This window comes from Rhinolophus sinicus, chromosome 16, assembly GCF_057876585.1.
Source record: "Rhinolophus sinicus isolate RSI-liver-muscle chromosome 16, RSI-T2T, whole genome shotgun sequence".
NCBI lineage: Eukaryota > Metazoa > Chordata > Mammalia > Chiroptera > Rhinolophidae > Rhinolophus > Rhinolophus sinicus.
In genome coordinates, this window is record NC_142516.1 from 49,926,504 (window position 1) to 49,938,481 (window position 11,978).

An 11,978-nucleotide genomic window follows, 5' to 3' on the forward strand; every position below is an offset into this window, starting at 1 on the left:
TCTGACAGGATTCGTCATTGATTCATTCTGGGGACATCCAGTGATCTCTCCTCTGCACTCTCATGACAGGTGTTATCTATAACACCCATCACTTACTATGTATGTTCTTCTGAACACATATCGTTCTGCATATCTGTTGTACATATGGGTAAATGATCAAGTTAGGGTGACCTAAGATTAAAGCCTCCCTCTAGCACGTAGCAATGATGTAACATTCAGTAGTGTTCTTCCCTTCTCTGTGTCCCAGTGTCTTTATCTGTCAAAGAGCGCCTACCTTATAGGATTGAAATAATTAAAATAAATCACATACTTTAAAAGTCTCTTTGCAGGGTATCTGGAACATGAAGAGTACTCAGCAATATTGGCGTCTCTTCCCCAGAGCCCCTTCCTTACAGTTGGCACTATATCCTTATGTATTTCATATTCTTATATTCTTGTGTATTTCAGTACATCAAAATAGTTATTAATTCATTGGCAAATTGATAAAAATTGTTGCTGGAAATTTGCACAAATTTTCCACTGACGGATTTTTAGGAGCAAAATTTCCTGCTCCTTTTGGAGCAGAGTGTAGACACTCTTCTCCTTCAGAAAGGTGTTGAGCGAGCATGTGGAAGAGAAAGACAAACAGATAACATGATTAGAGTCCTATATTAGGTTATTTTGTCTTTGATAACAAACCTTTTAAGGGACTCTGGTTTTGTTATTAAAACTAAACTGAGAAATAGAATATATTGCAAAGAAAACTCACTGCATAGCCGTGGCCAAGTGGTTTAACCTCTCTGAGCCTGCCTCCCATTTAACAAGGAGATTGGACCAAATGACCACTGTTGTCTCTTGGAATGCTATGAGGATGTGGTTACTTTGCTGTGGAATACCATTATTGTATTATCTCTTTTTATCTACATGCAGCCCTAAGAAATATTCTCCATTTAGGTAACAAATCATTACAAGATGTAGCTCAGATTATATGGGAATAGTTAGTTCTACCAATTGTTGATGTTAGGTTGTAATTCAATCATTATTAGACCCCCAAATTTTTCATACTTACTCTAAAAAAGTATGATACCTTATGTTTTAACAGTAAGTGATAACAAAGTCTTACTTTACTTTGGAAAAAGAAAGAGTATTATATACAGGTTAGGCAACGTAGGCAAAATGAACTATTAGATTTTTGGCCAAAATAAGACAGCCCATGGGTTTTCTGATTTCTACTTTTCAGTTTTATTAAACACTACCCATGCCCATTGAATCTGAATTAGAATTGTGTTTTATTACGGCAATTGTCAAGTATGGCAAAGTTCAAGTAAGATACTATTATTTTTTATTCAGTAATACAAAAAATGTTTGCTATTGGGTCTCATGCATGCTCTGACTTGACAGGTGATATTGTGTTTAACATACTCACACACACACACACACACACACACACACACATTTTCAGCTAATCAATATCCATGCTCTAGGTGACACGAGATGTGAGGGCATGTCTACAGTTGTCTTTGACATAGATTTGTTGGTATCTGGGGGAGTGGAGTAATAAGTTGATATTTATTTCCCATCAATCTTATTTCAGTGCTCTCTTTAAGAGCCTGTGGAAGGCCAGCTTACGGCCTCCGTGTGGCGGTGGCTACCCATTCAGCAGCCCGTGGTGTGGAAACTGCAAACAGTCTTTAGTAGCAGCCTGAGTTCCCAAGCTTCAGTGGGGAACTGCTGAGCAAGTAGCATGAAATGAGCCAATCCTCAGAAAGTCTGCAACCCCATGTTCAGCAGCACTGGATTCAGGAGCTGGACATCCCATTTACCCTGAATTCTTAGTCACTGTCTTTAAGCAGAGACTGGATCGTCCTTTCCCTCTCATCTGTCTCTCTGCCAAAGGAGAATTCAGATATGACTTCCCATGGGAGCTGGTGTGAGATAAGCTCTGCTTACGCAAGACTTCCTGGGCCAGTACTCCCCCACATCAGACCCACTGGTGACCCCTTTATTGTTGCATTAGGTGGCAGTATCCATATAACACAGAGGCACTCTTGTACTACAGAGCCACGGGTCCATGTATAATGCCCTGATGAGAGGCTGGTGGTCTGCCCTGGGATTACTATCCTCCCAAACTGAAGCTCTCAGAGAGCTTCTTGGAGCTGGTTAGACAGGGTTCCACGTGCTAACTGTTCAACAATGGGCAAGCTTCCTCAGAACAGCAAACCTCAGAACAGCACATTGGCTGGTGTTTCTGGGGACAAGGCATGATACCATCCGGGCTTCCAATGGCAACAAAACCCTGAACTTCCATAGAAATATCTCCCAGGCTATCTACAGAAGTATGAGGTTTCCTTGTCTAGATATGCTGTTCCATCTAAAAGACAAGCCCAGTACCATCCAAGTGGGTTCCACATCAAGGAATTTGAGGAAACCTTCCTCCTTCATCTGCAGGGCACAAGGGCTCTGGACATTGTGAGGATTTTCCTTACATTCATTCAGTAATCAAGGACCACATCACCTGAACCTTTCTGAAAGGTGTGGAAAGGCTTTGGTTTGTTTTTACTCACTTTACTTGTACAGTTCTCCCAGTAGTTTGAGTGAAACCTGAGGCTCTTACTGAAGTCGAGGACCGGACAGATCAATTAGACTTGGACCATGTCCCTCAGCCTCAATAATAGAAACTGTTTGGTTATAGAGGCTAGGAACCCCCTCTCTCCCTTTCATGAACCCCTTGCCTCTCAGGATGTAAGTGCATCTCAGAACCAACCAGGATCACTTTTGAACAGATAATAGTACTGCCCCTGTCCCTAAGGATTCCTGGATCAGACTGCAGGGAAGGGAAGTGTTGTCCTCCTTTGAGTTCCCGCTGCAGGAAAGGGTCACACCACCAGTCTGATGGAAGCCACGACTTGGCTAACTTCTCTCCGCTGTGTGCTGGACAAGTGATGAAAGGCAGACTGCAGCCCCCGTCACAGATGTTGGCTTCGCACTGGTTAGCCTTTTCTCTCCCTCATCACCCTCTTCCTTCTGCCAAACTTAGTATGCTGGATCAGTAGGGCATAAAGCTGTGTATGACCCGTCCTTAGGCTGGACAGTCATCTAGCCAGATAAACTCACAGGCTAGGAAATCCAGCTGGGGCTGGTTGTACTTGCCCACGTCTGTTACAGCATATGGTGCATTCACTTGCAGTGGCTGACAGAGCTATTTAACTTTGTAGTTTGTTTGTCTGACACCCCCACCCAAATACCATGCATACTGTCATGTGTTAATGCAAACAGGCACTGGTGTCAATGTAGTTACAACTCATAGATTTCATAAGAGGAATACTGTAAAATTGAATTTGAACTCCACAGTTCCCAGGATGAGATTGCTGAATGGAAACATTTGGAGACATACCCCTGAAGAGGCCTGATCATTTTATACAGGGAGAAGTTGAGGTAGAAAGATTCAGTGGCCCCTCCCCCCGGACTCACACAGGCAGTTAGTGCAAGGACTAGAGCTAGAACCCTCCGCCCCGACTTCCAACCCAGTATTCTTTCCAGCCCTGGCTGTTGCCACATGTTCAGCTTCACTTTGTCTTCAAAATTTGGCCCCTCAGAACCTTTCCTGGAATTGGACTTCTGAGCCTAAAATGGTTTCATGCACACTTTTGGGAAGGGAGAGCCACACAGCCTCTAAGTGGTTTGAGCAAGTTTTCCAATATTTACACCGTAGGCTAATCTGCATAAACTTCATAAATAATGTAAGTTCCTACAAAGTGAGTTAAGCATGAGTTCCATGGTCTTTGAAAAATCCATGTTAAGCAATCGCCCCGGCAAAGTCAATACAACGGAGGACCCAAGGTAACCACCGCTTGCAGTCGTTGCTATTGACCATGTTAAGTGTGACTATTTTTAAAATACTGTATGCCTCATTAAGCTGTGCTCTGAAAATGAGAAATTTGCTTTAACTGCATTGTTTTGAATTGCTGAGAGAAGAATCTATCAACCACAAGGTGCCCTGCTGCTGAACTCAGCCAAAAAGCTGTTAATAACTCCAGCAGATGTTTCAGCTTTTTAGGCCAATAGACTCTCTCTCTCTCCTTGCCCTCCCCTTTCCAGAATTGGATGCCAGTATGACTGAACTCTAGCGTCTGTGGTTGCCACCACAGCGGCCGGCTGTGAGGGCCAGGGGTACAACTGCTGCTGAGGAATGATTCTTTAAACAACCAATGGCAGCAGAACCTCAGCCCTTTAAGGTCAGAACATTATTGTTTTTACGGTTGGAAGTTTAAATCTTCAGGGGGAAATGAAGGTAGAGGCACAGAATCAGTATTGTTCTTTTGTTGTCTGCCTTCATTGGCAGTCATTTTGTTTCACTGATGGTTTCTCCCAACACTAAAAGCCCATTTCTCAGATTAATCAGAGTGTTTGGCTTGCTAAACAGAGGGTTGTTAACACAGGAAGTCCTCAATGTCATGGATAGGTTCTGTGACTTTAAGTGAAACAACGTATAACAAAACCAATTCTACCACAGGCTAATTGATATAAACAAGAGTTAAGTTCCCACAATGTTATAACAAAACAACACTGAATGAAAAGACGTTGAGGGCTTGCTGTGCATTAGTGTCCCCGTTGGTTTAGGAGAGAGGATGTTAGGTTAGCAGCTTTACAAAGGGGGCCTCTGAGTGATGCACAGTTTTGTGTGGATGTTTGCCTGATACCATGAGGCTCCGAATGCCCTGACCTTTGCAGTTCTGCAATATTAGAACCGTGTATTATAAATATAGCTACATCCCTGTGAGATAGGTAGAATACGAGGGCATACAGGGCCACCGCAGTCCCAAATTGGGATTTGTCAACATCTCTGCACTGGGATAAACCTGACCTCTTAGCCTGAAATTAAACCTATGTTCCAAGGCTTTCCAAATGAGAACAAATTAGAAAAAAAAAAAAAAGCAAAGAGGCGATCCTATCTCTTTCCCCCACACGCCCACCCCCACCTCCTGCTCTCCTGCTCCCTTATTTTGGAGAGAGCACTTTAAGACACCCTAGTTACAGCAGGGTGACCAAGAAAACACAGGTGCACCACATTTATGGAATATCACATTGGCTAGGAACCCATCTGAACTGCACATCTGTACATATCATCACACAGAGAATTGCCATTTCAGAGGCAGAAAAAAAATGCGAGGCAGAATTAAATTCATAAATATTTTGTTTCTTTATTTTGATTCAACAAAGGCAGAATGTCCAAGACTCTATGGACCGCTATTGTCAGCTTCAACACTTGCCAACCATAGTAATTCAACCCCAAATCTCTGCTTCCTGCCATCCTGGCCATAAAAAGTAAGTACCTTTTCCCTGGTGCCACTGCCACCATACTATACTGCTTACATACTCTCAGCACCGTGTATTTCTCTTTCTCAGGAATGTGATGCAAGTCTTTTTGTTTTGTTTTTTAACTGGATAAACTAATAGATTCCATTGTGACTTGGTCCACATCCTCTTCAGTGCACATGCAGAGCACTCATTAATGCTAATGGAGTTTGCACATGTGTGTTAAAGAGAAAATATAGTTGCCCGTGCCTGTATAGTCTTTATTTTCTTATCAGACCGAGCACAACACTGTACACTTGGGGAGTTCAATGGTATCCATATCTCCTAATTTTGAAACATAAGTAACTCAGATTAAAAATTATTCCGTTCATTTTCAAATATGATGTCCCCACTAGTAAATGGGATGGGCATTTCTGCTTAGATTACTAGGATTCCGGGAAGCCAATACCAGATGATGAGTGTAGTAAAATAAACAACCAATGTTATAACAATAAAATAGGCTAAAAAAAAAAAAACACAAAAACTTCCTACTGAATCAGTAGAGAATATACTCTCATTATTAAAAAATTCCACATTAAATTACCCATATGCATCTCCAGAGAAGTGAAAACACAAGATGAAAAAAAGAGAATTGAAAATACAGTAATCATTGTTCAGATTCCAGACCTGCCAGCAGTATATATTGATAATAGGCATTAATAAACTTATGTGGAGATGTCTGAGGGCCATGTAAATCCAGACTATATACTTCATTAGGTCTTGAACTTTACCTGGAATCTTATGCTGCAAGTGACGATTTCCAAGCTATTTTGTTCTTATTTCCAGTTCAAGTAAAATGGACAATAAAGAAAAGATGCTTCTATACTATTTCTATGATGGATGTTCATGACCAAAATAACTTCACCATCTGATGTATTTCACAGTTTTAAGTTAAAACAGACCTAGTATAATATGCTTGTACATCTGGCTCAGGTGCTTCATTTGCCATATGTTTGTGAAATAATCCAAGGAGATGTTACAATTGTACTTTCCCCTTGGGATCTGAATATAACGTGCCCTCAAAGAGTTACCTAATTATTCATTCCTGCCAACAACATCCTCACCTAATAATAAGGGGGTGCTTAAAATGAGACAATAGTGCTTTCAATCTTGAGAGATGTCAGTGCCACTTATTGTTTCAAAAACAGAAAGTCTTTTGCATTTTTTTTAATAAGAAAAAGATCTTTGGCCTTCAAGGCAAATAAAATACTCTGCAAGTGGTATGTTTGGATTCTTAGGGGAGCAAATTCTGCAGTGCCCATTAAGGTCCGAGCTCGCTGAGACTCACTGGATGAAAGCCCCTGTAACCACAGTGGAAATGAGTGACCCAAAAGTTGGTAGTCCCAAGAAATGGCTGCTCCAGGAATACTACATATTTATGCAGAACTTTATAATTGGCAAATTGCTTTCATACATGTTACCACATTTACTTCTATAACAACCTTCTGAAGCAGATGAAAAAGGGCATACTTTATTTAAACCTTGCCAATTGTAATGCTGATTCTCTGTAGCACTAATTAGCCAGAAGTGTGAGCAGTTTTTGAAAAATTCTTTAAATTTCTTTAGTCTTGACCACTGAGCACCAGTTGCCGTAATGTATAGTTTTCACTTTGAACCATTGATAATCTGCTTTTTTTCCCTCTTCCCCTGCTACTTGCAGTCTTTTATCCCATGATTCTCTCTCTTTTATGATTCTCTCTGGATTTGAAATTAATAATATGACTTTCTTTTAAGAATTTAAAAAAAAGGAGGATAAATTAGTTTAATGATTAAAATACAGGCAGACCATGAAAATACAAATTTTAATGAGACTCCAGGCCAGGTCAAAAGTCAAACAGGTAAATCATGCTCTAGGCCTAGCTTGTCTACCATTAAGGCAATTTAAAAGTGTGGCACAGATGAAGATAGCCAATAAACATCTAATAGTGTGTTAATTGCATATTGACTGAAGTAACAAATGACAGGAGGGTTGTACCTCCATATGGGCCTGGAGAAAAGACCCTAAATAGCCAGATGAGATTAAAGGTTCTTTTTCCCTGGAATGCAAACCTCAGAGTCAAATAGAACGCAAAGGATGAGACAGAGGAAAGATAAGAGATTTGCCTCAGGTCGCCCAGCTTGTAACTGGGTGTCAGAGCCTGGTCATTTGCCTCCAAGATGCTCTTTCAAAACAACAGGCAACTAGAAATCATCCTTTATTTCTACTTTTCTAGTAAATCTTAAGAGTTTTGACTGCTCAATATATGATATTTTCTGTATACATATTCCCTGTGAGAGGAAGAAAAAGTTATAACGAGGCAGTAATTGAATATTGGTCTCTTGTTGGGATGAGGGAAATTAGAGAACGTTCATAGAAAAAAAATGTGACAGGTCCCATTGGAACACAAACTCGACAAAGTGTTCCCTATCCCTACACACTGATACCAAGTGGAGACAGCTGTAATAGTTTAAAGGGGCCTCTATATCCTTGGCCTTGGCATATGGCAGATCTGAGATGGATGGCCAAAAAATCTACGGGGGCTGAGGAGTCTCTTGTCAGAAATGCTGAAATCCATCTTCTTGAAGGAGGGTATCTCAGCAGGGTTAAAGCACAGACCTCACCTGATCCCTTCCCCAACACCTGCTTCAGTGAATGTATTGGGATAGTTGGACTCTTATTGGTTAAGAACATCAAGCACAATCACAACCATGATCTAGAGTTCTTAAAAATGTATACATGTGCTGGGAGTGGCTTGGCAAACACATTCTTATTAGAGCATAAACTGCGGTCAGGATACATCCCTGTCTGTGTAATCAAGTGGGTATTCCTGATTTTAATTTTGGCAGAGCATGCTTCAAGATTCCCTAGTGAAAATTTTTCCCACTCGTTGCAATTATATACCTTTAAAAATATATACATTTCCTTCATTCACTAAATGTTTATGGAGTGCCTACAAGTATACTACAGGCTCTACATACAAAGTTGAGAAAGCAAGGTTTTGCTCTCAAGGCATTCAAACAAGTAAAGAACCAGACTTGCAAAGAAGCAAATACAGTGAGATTTACTAAATTCGATAATCCACAAAGTTGAATGGCAAATTAGGATAACACATTTAAATCTGTCTTGGAAAACTTCCCAGGGGAACATGAAACGTGAATAGATGTTTTCCAGGCAGACGAAAGTTTTTGAATTTTGTATGCTGTGTGTCATGAGATGCCAATGACCAACGGTGAGCAAGGGAATGACATAATCAAATTTTTGTATTTGACCTCTGGGGCCACTATGAAAGTGTGATTGGAAATAAAAATTGGAGCTAGACAAATGATTGTATTGATGGACCTTTTCAAGTGGAATCGTGGCCCCCTTAGGTATAAGAGATATACAAAGAAAAGAATATATTGGGTGTGTTGTTTAGAATGTGAGAAAGGAGTCAAAAACTTCCAAAGTATTGGCTTGGGAAATTGGGCGAAGGGTCTAAAAACATCGACTAATGTAAAGAATATAGGAGGAAGAGCAGTCACTGGGGATAGGTACAAAAGCAGAACATGTTCAATTCTGGACATACTGAGTTTGCAGTGCCAGTGGGATATCCAGGTGGAACTATTTAGAAACAGTTGGAGATATGGGACTAGAGATCAGGGTATGCATTTAAATGTATAGATTGGGTAGTGACAAGATCCCCCCAAAAGAGTGTAAAGTGGGAAAAGAAGAGACCAACATTTAAGGAGAGGGCCGAGAAATAGAAACCAATCAAGGCACCAGATAATGAGCAACCAGTGCAGAGGTATACTAGGAGAGAGATTGAGAGAGAGAGAGAGAGAAATGTCATGGAAGGCAAAGCCAGAACACCAAGAATGAGAAAGTAGTCAGCAGGACAAGTCACATAAGATGAGAACTAATAATGCTTATTCCGCCGGGTTAATAAGTGAAGCAAGACAGTCTCAGCACAGCGATATGGGTAGAGCCAGGTTAGAATGGATCAAAAGGTGAATGGCTGATATGAAGTCATTGAGAGTAAATCTAGGTTGCAACTTGTAAAATAATAACTATAATAATAACTATCAAAGAAAGAAGCATGAGGATGCTAAAAAAAAAATGGCCATTAAATCTTTTGGTTTGTTTGTTTGTTTGTTTGTTTGTTTTTAAGTGAGAGCAATGAACATATTTTTACACTGAGGGAAACAACCAAGGAAGCAGTGAAGGTAAGAAAAGGCCATTATTTATCAAGCAAATTTCCTAAGAAGGCATGGTGGAATAATGTCCATTGCACCAGTGGGTGGAATTGCCTTTGATAGGAAAACTGTCTTCTGCTGGAATGAGGAAGGAAAGAATGGGTGCAGATACCGGTGGGCTCATGGGTGAATGAGTGGGAAAATGAAAAAAGCCACTCTCGATAGCTGCTAATCCTTAACTTAGAAACAAGGTCATCCCCCAAAGAGAAGATTGAAACCTTTAAAGCAGGGGTGTCCAAACTGCGGCCTGCAGGCCAACTGCGGCCCGCAATCCATTTTTAATTGGCCCGCAGCAAATTCCAAAAATATATTTAGTTTACTTAAATAAACCAGGTGAGGCAATACGTACTTCACCTCAAGTGAGTGGCCCGGCTGTTTGTGTATTTTACCGCATATGGCCCTTGGTGAAAAACGTTGAAAAAAGTTTGGACACCCCTGCTTTAAAGAGTGGTAAAGGTTTGGAATAGCAGCTGAGGGAAATGGGAGAAGCACTTGTAATAGGACTGCCGAATAACATTGAAGGCACCACTGAGATTAGTTTCACTCCAGATTTATGGTCTCCATTCTATATGGTTGTGATTTTTCTTTTTTCTCTATCAGAGTAGTGCTCAAGGAATGTTTACAGCTAAGGAGGCTCCATGGAGGATTGCTTGAAGGACACGAAGTCCATCCATCTCTCTAGATAGTTGAGGTTATATCTCATGATCAAGGTAAACCATCCAAACTAAATACTGGAACCATATTGTTTTGGCGTCTTTTACTTTTACTCACTTTTACTGAATTGTATTTTGGCACTGCATGGGGGGACCCAGCAAGAAATAACCATAGGTCAGCATTATTAGCCTCATGGGGGATGTTGAGAAAGGCACTAGCCCTTGAACCATTCATGTTCCACTCGTGAGAACACAGAGACATTTCCCTTAGACCCAAATGCCAGGAAACAATTGGTTTTTCATGAGTAATGACAATGTGTTTATGTGTTTACCTGGCATAACGCTAAGGACTCCCAGGAGCATGGTCTTGAAATTAGAATGCTGGGGTTCAAATCCAGCACCATCCCCTATTATCTAGTCAACCTTCAACCTCTTCAGTCCTCTGTGCCTCAATTTCCTCATCTGTAAAATAACGCACATAACTGTACCTACTTCAAAGGCTGCGGTGAGAATTAAATGAGACAGACTATGTAAAAGTTTTTAGCACTGTGTCTGGCAAATGCTAAGTTCTCAATAAATATTAGCCCTTATCATTGTTGTTATTATTATCTTATAACGGTTCTTTTTCGGTTTTGGTTTTGTGTTTTGTCTTCATCCGCAGTGTGACATGCATTTGCCTGTATTCATTTACATCTGGTTTCTAGTTATTATTTTTTCCTTTTGTTCTTTGCCCATACTTCATTTATCTGTTATCTGATCTCTACCTGGCATCATTTTGGAAAGAGGCAGAATATAAGAAAGTAAACTAAAGGAGGTCTTATAAAAATCAATAAATAACTATAAAAACTATCCTATTTTTGTCCCTGCTTTAGAAGTTTCAAAGATGATAGAAAGGTCTTGGAGCTTTTTAAAAGGTCAAGGAAACTTGGAGCAAGTTTCCTTGAAGTCCGTTTCACCTGATATTTGTTTTTCTTACAATGGTTCTTGATCAGCCCCTACAGGGACTTCGCCCTAATTCAATATTTGCTCCAATACTTCTCCTCGTAAATAAACAACATATTACTTTATTTGCAGAGAGGGATGGATTATTGTATCTTAAGTAGCTACAGGTTCATGATAGGATGAGGGCTGGATTTGGAAGTCAAAGGCCTGGGTTCGGATGCCACCTCTGCCACTTACTAGCTTCTTGCCATTGGAACTTTCTGGCTTTAGTTCTTTCATCTGCGAGGTAGGGTTAACGATATTGATCTCACAGTGTGGTTGTGAGAAGTAAAGAAAGCACACAGCAAAAATTAGTTGAATCTGTATCTAGTAATACAAGACGTGGCATTCAAATAGCCATTCAAACAAATACTTGGAAACTTGGGCCAAATAAGTCAGTTTTCTTAAATATATTTAAAGACAACCTGAATGTATTTTTCTCATTGAACTTCATTATTTGAAGTAACATTTATTAGTCATTTAGGAATATTTAGTCGAAAGTTAAAACAAAAAACTTTAATACTTTTTAAGAATATCCAATAAATTTCATCGTGGTATCAGAATATCAACTTGGCCTACAATGTCATCAGAGAAACATGAAAAATGTTCTTTACTTTCAACTAAATAAATAATCTGTGAAAACCGCTGTATACAAATAAGTCTGTTTTAGCTCCTAGCAGATAAAAGCTTCGTTTTTGTTTTAATTTTCTTATTGTTATTGTTGCTATTTTTGTTGCTGCATAGGCCAATAAGTACATGCAGATGAAAGACAGCTTTTGTTTTATTTTAACTCAAGGT

General features: G+C 40.0%; 1 long non-coding RNA gene across 1 annotated transcript; it reads left to right on the forward strand.

Moving 5' to 3' along the window:
* The first annotated feature begins 5,201 nt into the window (after positions 1-5,201).
* LOC141571341 (uncharacterized) lies at positions 5,202-10,768 on the forward strand. The gene is made up of 3 exons (XR_012496103.2): positions 5,202-5,304; positions 9,462-9,516; positions 10,147-10,768. It is a non-coding gene; the product is annotated as an uncharacterized LOC141571341 (long non-coding RNA).
* Positions 10,769-11,978: the final 1,210 nt, after the last annotated feature.